Genomic DNA, 14,736 nt, shown 5'->3' with positions numbered 1-14,736 from the left:
TTGTCTGCAGGCAGCGGCTAGTTCTTCTGTGCTAATATTTTACACATGTTATCACAAAAACCCAACATAGAGATTTTAAAAGGATGCGATTCTTCAAAATAAAGAGCAGTTCACCCATTCTCTCTTCCTGGCCCAGGGAGGATGCAGAGCTGGGTGAGCCTCAGGCTCTGTCCTCAAAGCACTGTCCTGCCCTGCACGCCCCTGGAAGACAGCAGGTCAGCTGGATTCTGCGCTGACTCAGGGCTCAGGCTCCTTCTGCTGTGGCCTCCACAGTCCTCCTGCAGGCACATTTGCAAGTCAACTTCTGGCTTCCAGTGATCTGCAGGTGCAGTTTATGTAACGCCAGCTTCCCGCTGAAGCGGCGACCTTGACAAACTGTCAGTCCTACGCCAAAACAGCCACCCCACTTCAGGTGCATGGAAATACACTGTTATTCATGACACATTCAGAAATTCTCCCCGAGGGGAAATTTAAATTCAACATGAAGTCCAAGTTGTCATTTAAACAGGGATTAAAAACTCAAAAAGGAAGTGTTAAGAATTGTGATTTCAATTTTTGGGAAAAGTGAAGTACTGTTAGTATTCTAAATGTGCATAGCTTAGCTTTAAAAATTATATTAAAATCAGGGGCCCCTGGGTGGCTCAGTCGGATGAGTGTCCGACTCTTGATTTCAGCTCAGGTCATGATCTCGGGGTCCTGGGATTGAGACCTGTGTTGGGCTCCATGCTCAAAGAAGAGTTTGCTGGAGATTCTCTCTCCCCTCTTCCTCTGCCCCTCCTCCCCTCCTCTCTCTCAAATAAATAAATAAATAAATAAATCTTTTAAAAAATTATATTAAAATCAAAGCTTCCTAAGACATCCATTGCAAAACAGTACAGTTGTTATTTAAGCTCAGGTATAAGCTTACCAAAATGTCTGTGAAAGGACACTTTCACATTCCCAATTTTTTATCAAACATTGATTGAAAACCTGCTGTGCCAGGTACCATGCCAGGGGCTAGGAATACAAAGATGAATAAGATGGCATCCCTGCCTCCAGGGAGAATGTACATGTGAGAAATTGCTGTGAATACAAATACACAAGGCCTCTAACAGAAGCTTGGGGAAGTGCTGTGAGAACAGCTAGAAGAGAGGTGAGTTCTGCACATGGATGGGGGGGCCCTCAAAAGGACGTCATTGGGTGACATTTAAAATTGGCTCTGCTCAAGAAACAAGAAAGGTCTCAAATATACAACCTAACCTACACCTAAAGGAGCTGGAGAAAGAACAGCAAATAAAGCCTAAACCCAGCAGAAGAGAAATAATAAAGATCAGAGCAGAAATCAGTGAAATAGAAACCAATAGAACAGAACACTAGAATAGATCAATGAAACTAGGAGCTTGTTCTTTGAAAGAATGAATGAGATAAACCCCTGGCAAGACTTAATATTATGAACAACTCTATGCCAGCAAATTAGATAATCTGGAAGAAAAGGATGCATTCCTATAGACATATAAACTACCAAAACTGAACCAGGAAGAAATAGAAAACCTGAACAGACCCATAACCAGTAAGGAAATTGAAGCAGTAATGAAAAATCTCCCAACAAACAAGAGCCCAGGGCCAGATGGCTTCCCAGGGGAATTCTACCAAACGTTTAAAGAAGAATTAATACCTATTCTTCTGAAGCTGTTCCAAAAAGTAGAAATGGAAGGAAAACTTCCAAACTCATTTTATGAGGCCAGCATCACCTTGATCCCAAAACCAGATAAAGACCCCATCAAAAAGGAGAATTACCAATTACCAGGGACCAATATTCCTGATAAACATGGATGCAAAAATTCTCACCAAATAATAGCCAATAGGATCTAACAGTGCATTAAAAGGATTATTCACCATGACCAAGTGGTATTTATTCCTGGGCTGCAAGGTTGGCTCAACATCCACAAATCAATCAATGTGATACAATACATTAATAAAAGAAAGAACAAGAATCATATGATCCTCTCAATAGATGCAGAAAAAGCATTTGACAAAGTACAGCATCCTTTCTTGATCAAAACCCTTCAGAGTACAGGCATAGAGGTTACGCACCTCAATATCATAAAAGCCGTCTATAAAAAACCTACAGCAAACATCATTCTCAATGGGGAAAAACTGAGAGCTTTTCCCCTAAGGTCAGGAACGCGGCAGGGATGTCCACTCTCACCACTGCTATTCAACATAGTATTAGAAGTCCTAGCCACAGCAATCAGACAACAAAAAGAAATCAAAGGCATCCAAATTGGTACAGAAGAAGTCAGACTCTCACTGTTTGCAGATGATATGATACTTTATGTGGAAAACCCAAAAGACTCCACCCCAAAACTGCGAGAACTCATACAGGAATTCAGTAAAGTGGCAGGATATAAAATCAATGCACAGAAATCAGTGGCATTCCTATACACCAACAACAAGACAGAAGGAAGAGAAGTTAAGGAGTTGATTCCGTTTACAATTGCACCCAAAACCATTAAGATACCTAGGAATAAATCTAACCAAAGAGGCAAAGAATCTGTACTCAGAAAACTACAGAATACTCATGAAAGAAATTGAGGAAGACACAAAGAAATGGAAAAACGTTCCATGCTCATGGATTGGAAGAACAAATATTGTGAAGATGTCAATGCTACCTAGAGCAATCTGCACATTTAATGCAATCCCTATCAAAATACCACCCACTTTTTTCAAAGAAATGGAACAAGTAATCCTAAAGTTTGTACAGATCCAGAAAAGATCCCAATTAGCCAAAGGAATGTTGAAAAAGCAAAGCAAAGCTGGTGGCATCACAATTCTGGACTCCAAGCTCTATTACAAAGATGTAATCATCAAGACAGTATGGTACTGGCACAAAAACAGACACATAGATCAATGGAACAGAATAGAGAGCCCAGAAATGGACCCTCAACTCTATGGTCAACTAATCTTCGACAAAGCAGGAAAGAATGTCCAATGGAAAAAAGACAGTCTCTTCAACAAATGGTGTTGGGAAAATTGGACAGCCACATGCAGAAGAATAAAACTGTACAATTTCCTTACACCACACACAAAAAATAAATTCAAAATGGATGAAAGACCTAAATGTGAAACAGGAATCCATCAAAATCCTTGAGGAGAATACAGGCAGCAACCTCTTCGACCTCAGCCGCAGCAACTTCTTCCTAGAAACATCACCAAAGGTAAGGGAAGCAAGGGCAAAATGAACTATTGGGATTTCATCAAGATAAAAAGCTTTTGCACAGTGGAGGAAACAGTCAACAAAACCAAAAGACAACCAACAGAATGCGAGAAGATATTTGCAAATGACACATCAGATAAAGGGCTATTATCCAAAATCTATAAAGAACTTATCGGGCGCCTGGGTGGCTCAGTTGGTTAAGCGACTGCCTTCGGCTCAGGTCATGATCCTGGAGTCCCAGGATCGAGTCCCACATCGGGCTCCCTGCTCAGCAGGGAGTCTGCTTCTCCCCTGACCCTCCCCCCTCTCATGCTGTCTCTCATTCTCTCTCTCTCAAATAAATAAATAAAATCTTTAAAAAAAAATAAATAAAAATAAAGAACTTATCAAACTCAGCACCCAAAGAACAAATAATCCAATCAAGAAATAGGAAGAAGACATGAACAGACATTTTTCCAAGGAAGACATCCAAATGGCCAACAGACACATGAAAAAGTGCTCAACCTCACTTGGCATCAGGGAAATCCAAATCAAAACCACAGTGAGATACCACCTCACACCAGTCAGAAGGGTTAAAATTAACAAGTCAGGAAATGACAGATGTTGGAGAGGATGCGAAGAAAGGGGAACCCTCCTACACTGTTGGTGGGAATGCAAGTTGGTGCAGCCATTCTGGAAAACAGGATGGAGCTTCCTCAAAAAGTTGAAAATAGAGCTACCCTACGACCCAGCAATTGCACTACTGGGTTTTTACTGCAAAGATACAAATGTAGTGATCCGAAGGAGCACGTGCACCCCAATGTTTATAGCAACAATGTCCACAATAGCCAAACTATGGAAAAAGCCTAGATGTCCATCAACAGATTAATGGATAAAGAAGATGTGTTTTATATATATATATATATATATATACAATGGAATATTATGAAGCTATCAAAAAAATGAAATCTTGCCATTTGCAATGATGTGGACTGAACTAGAGGGTATTATGCTAAGTGAAATAAGTCATTCAGAGAAAGACAATTATCATATGATCTCACTGATATGAGGAATATGAGAAACAAGACAGAGGATCATAGGGGAAGTGGGGGCGTGGATGGCGAGGAGAGCTGAGCTCTGGATGTGGGAAAGGTCATCTCTTCAGACAGGAAAGAGGAGGAAGAGATGGGTGTTGAAGCTAATCCTTTCATGGAGTTGGTGTGAGAAAGCAAGGCAGTTACTTCCTCTGGGAAGGCAAAGCTCTCTCCTGGGAGTGATGTGTGTGTATGTGTGCATGATTGCATTGTACGTGTGTCTATGTGCATTTATGCACTCAGTTATGCTGGTGCTTGGAGATTTGTGGACAGTGCAGACACTGTGAAAATGTCTCTGGGGATATTAGAGTCTCCAGCTGGGTGAGGGTTCATGTATCTCTTCTGATCATCCCAGACTTAGACTATACAGTTATCTGGCTTCTTGGCATCCTCACTTATAATGCATGAGTGTCTGTATACATGTGTAAATGTTATATATTCTTGACATTTCTTGTAGGCAGAACTTGTTTTCCCTGGTGGCCAGTAGAGTTTAGGTATGTAGCATAGGGTCAATAAACCACTGGGTTGATTAGAGGATCTTCAACTCATGGTGCCCCACGTTAAGCAATAAGTGGATCCCAAATGAGAACAGCAACTATCATTCTAGAAGTGTCCTGCCCCAGGGACAGGGAACTAAAACTGGGTCAGCCTTTTTCATAGGAAAGCATATATAATAAAGAAAGTACAAATTTTTCCTGGTCTAAACTATGATTGGGTGCATGTTATGATACTGAATGAAAGCTTTTAAAATGCCATGCTTTGTGCTTTATTATTTATTTCTTCCTCACCAACACACACACTGACACATACATGCACACACAAATCTGCAAGTGCACACACCCCGAAATCTCTCTGCTTCTTAGCAGGCTGGAAGCGTGATTGTTCTGTGATGTGGGGACACGGGAGTGGTGGACAGGAGAAAGGGTTAAGTCAGGATCTCTAGTAATGCTTCCACTTGTTCTCTGAGGACTAACAAAGAGAGGAAGCAGGGCCTTTGTAGAAGGAAATTCCCAGGCCCTACTTCGGACATTCACAACCTGCCCTGTGAACCCCTGAGGGGTGTCTGATAATAAACACTTGCAAACAAAACAATCCATAAAGGCGTTTTTAACAACATTCTCGCATTTTCACCAAGGGTTAGAACACCTTTTCCTGCATCTGCAGACCTGAAGGGGCTGGACATCCACCTACTAGCAGAGTCCCACAATCCCAGCTCAGGCCTGTCACGTGTAAGGGCAATCCCCTGGTCCCTCAGGCCTTTGATTGTGCAGGGGCCCCATCCCCACACAAGGCTGCTGGGATGCAGGACGCAGACCCTACACACAGTGGGTAGGGGCCGCCACATGCTGACCTGAGACCTACCCCTTCATCTTCCACAGTGACCCCCAGATACAACCCTGAGTGTTGCAACCTTGAGTACTGATGCAGTAACCTTCCCCATCGGTAGGGACAGCTTGACAAAGACAAGACAACTCAATGAGCAAAGTCTGCCAATAAAGAAACAGACCAAGCTTCTTTTTCTGCAGTGGCAAAAAATAATAATAATAATAATAATAATAAATCAAACAAATAAAAACAAAAAAGCAACCCCCAAAACAACAACCAAAATCCCTAGAGACTTGATGGTAAATATTTTGACAGTAATTTCTTGTAAGGTGCTCAAAGCATATTAAGTCCCAAATGCAAAACTTTTCGCAGAAGTCTAGTTTGAGTCAGTTTATTTGTAATATTGTACCTTATTTCTCCCCAAAACTAATAGGACATGAGGTTTGTCGTACCCATTTCTTAGATAAATAAATCAAGGAACAGATACTGACCTAGGATAATAGCAAAGATCCGGGAGATTCAGATAAATATCTGATACCTGCTCTCTCTCTCTCTCTCTCTCTCTCTCTCTCTCTCTCTCTCTGTGTGTGTGTGTGTGTGTGTGTGTGTGTGTGTGTGTGTGGCTGTATGTATGTGCATGGATGCTTTTTTACTATAAAACCTTTAATAGTTGTGGTCAAATGCAGGATCTTTGAATGACATCCCTGTTTCTGGGTTGGAACAGAATCCACTTCACGGCACGAGTGAGGATTAGATCCTTGGCTGCCAAAAGAAAGCTGAGCCTTTATTTTTGAAATCCCTGGTCTCCAGGATATTTTTAGATGAAATAATCATACATGTCTACTCATTTGCATCTGCCCAAAGCTGGCGGGCGACCTCCATTTTGACCCCGGCACTCAGGACCATGTAGACTGAGGGAATGACAGGTTCCAGATCTCTCTCTGGGAGGGGTTACCATGAGCCTTCCACTCAGGCCTCCTGCCCTTTGTACAGTAACAATGCACGGAAACACAGCCTTGTTAGAGGAAATTCCCAGGGCCACAGTTTGGACATTAGACAGTTGCTTTGCTATGCTGGCCAAGCTGATGTGCATCTAAAAATAAACACACTGGTCTGCATGGGTTTCTATGATTTTGCCATGCACAGTTGACTATATTTCAAATGGATTTTTTTTAACTTTGTTTTTAAGATAACAAGCCTAGGTAAGTAAACCTGGAGAATAAAATATATCACAGTTTCGGTTGGCTTTGACAAAATGTAGCATTTGCTGATACCCATTTCTGTGGAAACGACCACTACTCTTTTGCTCTGGGATTCTAAAGCGAGCATGGCATACCGACTTGCTGCCCAAGAGACTGCAGAAGGTGTGAGGTTTCAAAAACACATGATCAGCCAGTTCTTCTGAGTCCGGAAGGCTAAATTATTAGCAAAGAAGTCCGGGGTAGCCCAGCAATAGATGACGCACCTAGGACCCACCTGAGCTAAATTCTCCCTACTCTAAGTCTCCAGGTCCCTAACTGGCAGAGAGGCTGTGATCAACGTGGCTCATTTAGCAGAAAAGGAAAGGTGGGTGGGAATGATGGCTGAAGACCTCAACTCAGAGCAGGCAGACAGTCCCAGCCAGCTCTCCTCTTTCCACAAGAATCATGTATCCCGCTCATGGTCCCTGCGATTTAGAGGAGAATAGCACCATTTATTTTGCACTTTTAAAAATCAGATTTCTGAATAGCTAAGAATACATATCCATAAAGTTACAAAGCTGAGTCTTGCTGTTACTTGCCTGAACCTAGTTTGGTAGAAAATGTACCAAAATGTGGCAATTTTCCATCAAATAAGAATGTGTTTGCAGCACAAGAAGGAACCCACTATCTAGTTAAAGAGTAACCCAAGAAGAGTGGTTTGGGGTGAACTTTTCCCACCTCATTGTTCTCATTTCTTTTTTGCTTTTCCTGGAAGTCCACTGTAGCTCTATTGTTGTGGCAAAGACCCTATTTAGAAATGATCGCTGCAGATACGTTGGGCAAGCTAGTACAAATGCAGCTATAATCACTCTACAGCCCTGATGATTTTTTTTTGCAACCCTCCTTTGGTGGCTTGGGTTGGGAACCTGACATCACAAGACTCCTGGTAGCTTTGAGCGGGAAGGACCTAGAGGTCATCACCCGGACTCCACCCTGTGCGGGCATCCCTTCGGGAACACCCCGGCCATGGGCTAACAGGGTGCTGGCGCACTGCCTGGGACAGGGCGTTCACCATGCCGCAAGGCAGTTCACCCGGTTTTACACAGTCCTGATGGTGGGTAAATCCTTCCACACATTGAACTAAAACCTGTTACCCTATAATTTCCACTCATCAATCTTCTGTCGACTTCTTTTCCCACACGGAACGATCTTTAAATATTTGAAGGCAACCTCCATGGGCTATGAGACCAACTTTTTACTTCGAATATCTCCTGATTCCTTCAATGAGTCTGCAAATGACAATTTTCTCATTTTCACCATGTTGGCCAGCCTCCTCTTTTAAGAGCTGATGTAGGTCTTGAGGCAACACATTAGGTACTGAAGCTAATTAATCTCTACGACCTTGTGTGCTAAAGATTATCTGCATTTCCAGAAATGAAACCAAGACTTGGCAAGATACAGCTACTTATGAAAGGAAGTGGCAGAAGGAAGATTCAAAACCAAGTCTGCCTCTTTCTAGCCCACCACATGCCTCTGATTAAAAAAGAAATGTTGACCAGGTACAGCCAAGGTTGATCTCAGGTACATTGTGAGATTGGCAGGAGGTCATTAGAAACCTCACATGCAGGCTGACCTCCCTTTTGTTGCTACAACTTGTGCTTACTAATAGAGATTAATGTTAATTTGAAAGGTTAGGAAATGACCAGCAGAAAACACTGTGGCTGCCTAAAGGTGACTATCGACAAGGCGGGTGTGCAGGAAGTATGGAGGCAAAGAGATGCATGAGTAACAGGAAGCGAGAAGGAATCCAGGAGGTCTAGAGGGCATTTCCTTTGGAAGCTCCAGATGATGAGGGAGCAAGACAAGAGGGTTTGAAGATGGAAAGAGTCATTACCTGAGATTGCCCAAGCAGTTTGCTTCAGACTAAGCTTGTGGTTGTGTCTGGAGAATAAAGAGAAGGTATTGGTTTCCTCCCAGCTGTCCATGCGCCCCATGGAAGGGGCATGGGGACAACGTATACCACGCCCTGCCTAACATTTTGTTCTAGGTGATGTCCGGTTAAGAAACAAATCTTTAGGTGGAAAAAGAAAAAAGAAATCTTTGTAGCTCTGCCACAGTGAGGTTCAGGGACTGGCTATATGTCTGGAAGCTTTTAGATTTGTCCTGTAGTACTTGGTAGAGGTGCATTCTTCCCTTCTGGCTGCTTTCCAAAGACAGAGATTGCCTGAGGATGACACAGTCTCTTTCCTTAGCTGCCTTACTTCAACCAGCTCTATACCCCACAGCTAATGTCAAGTGGGTCTCTTCAAGCCGCAGGGCACTGCTCCCTAGGAGCCTTTGCCACACTGTGCTTGCTGGCTGAGCACTTAGCAGAATAATGCGATGACTCCCTTAAGATCTCTTCTTTGTCAGCTTGACTCAGTACTACAGAGCAGTGCCTTTCAAATAATCATGCAGCATGAGAGAAGGTGAGCGCAGAGACTCCCTAGACATCATCTTCTCTATGTGCTCATGAAGGCAGGAGTTTCTCTTCCTTATAGCTCTATATCTCGCTCATCATTAGAGAAAAATCAAAGTTCAGAGAACAGATGTGGCCCCACCCTCATTCACATGGTGAGTGAGTTCCAGGTACAGGACTAAATCGGGGCCCCAAAGTACAATCCAGCTTTCTTTCTGCTAAATCACACTGCCTTCTAGTGCCCAATGCCTTTACCTGGATGTGCCAATATTTGTTAGAGATCAGACTTCAGTTTTCCTTAACACCTTTTAGGGAGAAGAGGGATAGAGGATGATAAAGAATGTGTTCTCTGTAAGGGGAGCTTCATGGAGGCAGTACTCACATCTGTGTCATTTGCCATCATACCCCAACCATATAGCACAGTGTCTGGTATGTGTCAGGTTCTCAGTACATAGTTGCTGAAAAATGAGTAAGTCTCTGACTTAGAGTGGTGGACAGGAGGGGCTCTGGTAGAGAAACACCTAATGGGAGAAGCTATCCATAGAGACATAAAGAAATAGATTCTGGGGGTGCCTCGTGGCTCAGTTGGTTAAGCGTCCAACTCTTGATTTTGGCTCAGGTCATGATATCAGGGTCATGAGATCAAGCCCCACATTGGGTTCCATGCTGAGCATGGAACCTACTTAAGATTCTCTCTCTCCCTCTCTCTCTGCCCCCTCCACCCCCACTCACGTGTGCTCTCTCTCTCTCTCCAAAAAAAAAAAAATAGACTCTGAAAGGTATGGCATACAGTGAGTACTCAAAATACTTGGTGAAAAAAATCCAACAAAGTCTCATAAAAGACAGTATGGGAAAATATTATGGGGATTGGCAATCTCCTTGGAAAACTTCCAACTATAGATCTCAGTCTGGTAATTAATTTGGGCTCTTTAGTCAATATATCCATTCATTTGTTCATTCATTTCTTCATGAATTCAATAAACACTGATTGAGCACATGCTGTGCACCTGGCATTGCTTCAAGAGCTCTAGATTCAGAAATAAAAGCCCAATAACCCTCACAGATGAAAATAAGCATAGCAGTCATAATATAATGTGCTAAGGGCTATGACAGAAGCGTTTCACCAAGTGCCATAAAGCATAGACTTGAGAGACCCTTGGTCTGAGGTAGACTGGATGAGGGGATGAAGAGGTAACTAATTAGGCTGCAGTGGAAGTTGGGGGGAGAAGATGAATGGTGGCCTCCTGAACAGAGAGAACAGCACACAGAGATGTAGGTAGGCATTAGAACTCTCACATCTTGGGGAACAGAAGGTGTTCAGTATAGCCAGAAAGACAGGTGATGAGACATAAGGCTGGATGGGATGAAAAAGAACAAACTTAGAAGGTCTTGTCTGCCTTCCTTTGAGAAGTTGGGGCTTCTCAAACTTTAACGTGTATATGAATCCCCCAGGGACCTGGGGGGGCGGATTAAAATACAGATCCACTAAGTCTGGGAAGGGAATGGAGAATTTGCATCTCTAACAAGATCCCAAGTGATGTGTGATGCAGCTGGTCCCAGAACGGACTACTCTTTAGGTAGCAAGGATGTAGGCAATGGGATGCAGAGGACATATTTCACTGAGGAGAGTGACATGATCAGAATTGCATTTTCCCAAGAACCCTGTAGTAGGATATGGAGGATGGAATGGAAAGAGACTGTGCTAAGGTAGAATTCATAAGTGGCAAGAAATTATGAGCATCTGAACTAAATAAGCTTGGGAAGAATAGCCAAAGTTCAATAAATGGCTGTAAACTGGCTGAGATTCTGTGAAGCCACCATAAAACTTTTCTCCCAGAGGAAGGGCTAGCTGTGAAGACCAAAACGCAACAATATCAACATAAAAGGCAAAAAAATAATCCAGAGAAATATGTCCTGTTATTTGAATAAAGCTTGACCCCTCTCCAGGTCTCAGTTGACATATCATCTTGATTCTCAATAGCGACCAAAGGAAGCCACCAGCTAAGGGGTGAGCACCATCCCGGCAGCCAGGTATCATAACAGAATAAATAAAATCAGCCTCTCGGCCATCACTTGATAGACACTGTCACTACTCAGGTCTAATTTCAGGAAACCACAGAGAGAGCAATTGTTTCATATTTTCAAACATGGAAAATTAACATGGAAGTCCACCAGATCATGAACAGAATGCTTGTTCATTTACTTATAACTTACAGTTACTCTAAATTAGAAACACCTATTTCTATTTCTGTGAGAAAATCCTCTGTGAACTCTGGTACATTCTTAACTCAATAAATAAATAAATAAATAAATAAATAAATAAATAAAAGCAAACAGACAAAACAAAACAAAACAAGCACACCTCAGAAAGAAATAAAAAAAAATCATGGTAGGCGTCTATGTTTGAAAAGAAAAAGCAGGCAGTAAGCTTTTACCCCTTATGCAGAAGCCAAAAACATGTAACTTCTAATATTTGCCCTCCAAAGAAAATAAGAATCAGCTTCATGTACCATGCTAGTTAGCATTCTTTATCCAAAGACGTTCAAATTCAAAAAACCCAAATGTCACCTCCCTGCTCACAATTTTTTCTCGCAGCCCACTAATCAGTAAATCTCAACAAGACACGCATGTTGAAAACCCGCAGCCAACTAGAGAAGCCATATGGACACACACATCTACTTCAGAGCAGCTTGATTCACGTCAAGACAGACCAAAATAATTCAGGGACCTACCTTTCTCTTCTGTGGTTTGCAGCCTCCTAAAATTTGACCCAGTACTAGAGATCTCAAGAACCTCTTCGGTGAGGTGACGCTCAAGGGTCTCCCATTCAGTCACACAACCACAGGAGGGTGGGGTTTCACAAGACCAGACTTCAGATCCTCAGGGCTCACACAGACCTCAGGGAGCAGAGGTGAACTGCCTTCTCTCCTGTGCAGCAGGAAAAAGCTGGAAGACACAGTGTGGCTGGAGGTGGGGGCGGAGGCTGGGGGAGGGGAAGTAATATGGGAACCGTAATAAATAAGAGATCCTCTCCACATGATTTCCTGTATTTGGTGCCTGTAGCCTTTCTCCAGGCTCCCTAGAGGAAATAAGAAATTTAAACTTGTCCTTTGGCCACTGGAAAGAGGAGAATAAACATGCTAAGACCCATGAAAATGTGAATGAGCAGAGCAGCAGACAGGGAGTTGATGGTCCAGCTAGGTTTACCTTTCACCAAGTGCTTTCTTCCTGAAATTTCTCCAGGTGCTTAACTCTGCAAAAGTCAAGGATGCCCTTGTCAAAAAAAAAAAAAAAAAAAAAAAAAAAAAGGATGCCCGCGTCCTCTCCCCCTGGGCTGAATCATTCTCTGGCCACAGTCCAGATGTCGTGTTACAGAGCCACTGAAGAAAGGCAGGTCAGAGCAGGCCTGGAAGAGTCTGTTGGCCATCACAGGGAAAGACTCTCTCCTTTCTGTCTTTAGAAATGCTGGTGACATTCTGTGCCTCATCTTGGGACAATTGCTAAAGTCCTCAGGCCATTTTGCCTTAGGGTTGAAAGAATTATCAGAAGGCTACCATCCGTAGATTGCTGGAAGCAGGACCCCCTCCATAATTTGTGGGACTCAGTGCAAAAAAATGAAAATGCAAGGCCACTCATCCACGAGTTAAGGATTTCAAGATGGTGACAGCAGAACATTAAACCAAGGATGAGGACTCCTTTAATGCAGGCTCTATGCCACTGCACACCTTGCATACCCATGAAGCTATGGGGAAAAGGTTGGAATTATGGCTGCGTGGTTTTAACCAGCTGAGTTATCAAGAGGCTGGGACTGTTGACATTTTGTCCAGAGAGGTGACGGTGAGCCCTCCAACACAGTGCACCCAGAGTCGGGTGCAAGGGGGTGGAAAATCCTGGGTTGGGGGTGTGAGCAGGCCTGGACCACAAACATATCACACCGGTGGTCTTCTTGCATACCTTTGGCTCACCTCCAATCTGTTCTCCTCCCTGCTGTCAAAACAATTTCTCTCAAATGCAGTCCTCATGATATGATTCACATGCTTAGAGTCTCTCTGTGAAACTAGGATCCAAGGCCAAACTCTTCCGCGTGGCTTCCAGCCCCTTCAGCACCGGGTGCTGGCCAGCCTCTCTCACCTCACCTCAAAGCCCACCGCCACCCTCGGCCCCTTCTCATTCCCTCCTCCCCCACCTTTCCCCACTGCTGGGAATCGTTCTGTGAAAAATGCCCTCCCCCCAACCCTACAATCCTTCAAAGCTCACGTCCTTCAGTTAACATTTTTTTCTGATTCCCGGGACCCCCTTACTTTGCTTCCTCAGCAAACCATGCTTCTCTCAAAGTGATGAAGACGCACCCGCCATCCCCAGCCCGCCGCTGAGCTGTAAACTTGGCAAAGTCATGGACTGTGTCTGCTTCCACCTGGACCTAGGGCCCGGCAGGATGGGCTTCATGCAAGTTCCATGTTAGCAGGAGACACTGCCCCTCTTTAGGCAAAGGGAAACACATAGGACTCGGAGGAAAACAGAAGATCGTCAGGAATGTTTTCCAGTTTAAACCCTGGCAGAATGGAGCAATTTTCACCGGTGATACGACAGTGCTTTTGGTCAGTATTTGTTAAAAATGCCAGTTTGTCATGTGCTGTCCCTCCCTGTTCTCACGGGGTTATATTGTGGGGGAGGAAATGACCTCTATTCCAAAAAACGAAGCTTTAGACAGGCCAACCAGGAGGAGCAAAGTTAGTAAGGGCGAAGGAAAATGGGAAGATGCTGGAGGCGAGGAGAGAGAGGGGGAGAAGATGATGCGGGTGGGAGAAGGAAGAGGAAAGAGGGGCCAGGAGGGGAATATGGGAGCGAGAAAGGGATGCAAGGAAGGACGGGTGAGGTGACAAAAAGCGCAGGGATCCACCAGAGGCTGGAAAACAGTGGGGCGGAGAGGACAGCAGGAAAATGACACGGTGAGCCAGCATTTCATCCAGAAGCCGAGCACCCAACACAGGCCCCACGCTCCCTTTCTCAGCTCCCTCATAAACCAAACCGTGTTTTCCAAAACTCAAGAGGCATAAGGGGGACAAGGGACATGCCACAGCACTGCTGTTACAACACAAATCAAGTTCTGAGGTTTGTTTGGATTTGGAAACATTTTTTGTCATGGTTTTGAACACTTGTACAGCAGTGTTTCTACTAGAATTGCTGAGCGTGTATTCTAGTTGTTTCTCGCGGTTCCTCTGAACCAACAAGTCCCTTTGGGCATGTGTTAGGGCTGCATCTGCATCTGTCTGAGAAGCCCCTGTTGATGTTATCTGATTAGAGTACAAACTATGGTAACAGATCCATAATCTAACATCTGTAAAAATAACCTAAGTATGCTGGATTTTGAATATCGACTTTGGGGCAATTAATTGAATTTTCATATACACGTGTACCTATAATAAAGGAAAGATGTATCAGACCAATAGTATGAATTTTCTTCGTAGTGCCTCAATTTTGTTTCTAATTAATGAGTATTAC

General features: G+C 43.6%; 1 protein-coding gene across 1 annotated transcript in view; it reads right to left on the bottom strand.

Moving 5' to 3' along the window:
* Window positions 1–12,184, bottom strand: part of ADGRF5 (adhesion G protein-coupled receptor F5) — a 102,487-nt gene extending 90,303 nt beyond the window's left edge. The window contains exon 1 of the mRNA XM_027601275.2: window positions 11,967–12,184. The gene's annotated coding sequence lies outside the window, so the exon portion shown is untranslated. The remainder of the gene's footprint in view (window positions 1–11,966) is intronic.
* Window positions 12,185–14,736: the final 2,552 nt, after the last annotated feature.

Source organism: Zalophus californianus, chromosome 7, assembly GCF_009762305.2.
Source record: "Zalophus californianus isolate mZalCal1 chromosome 7, mZalCal1.pri.v2, whole genome shotgun sequence".
Classification (NCBI taxonomy): domain Eukaryota; kingdom Metazoa; phylum Chordata; class Mammalia; order Carnivora; family Otariidae; genus Zalophus; species Zalophus californianus.
This window is presented reverse-complemented; position numbering and strand designations above follow the sequence as displayed.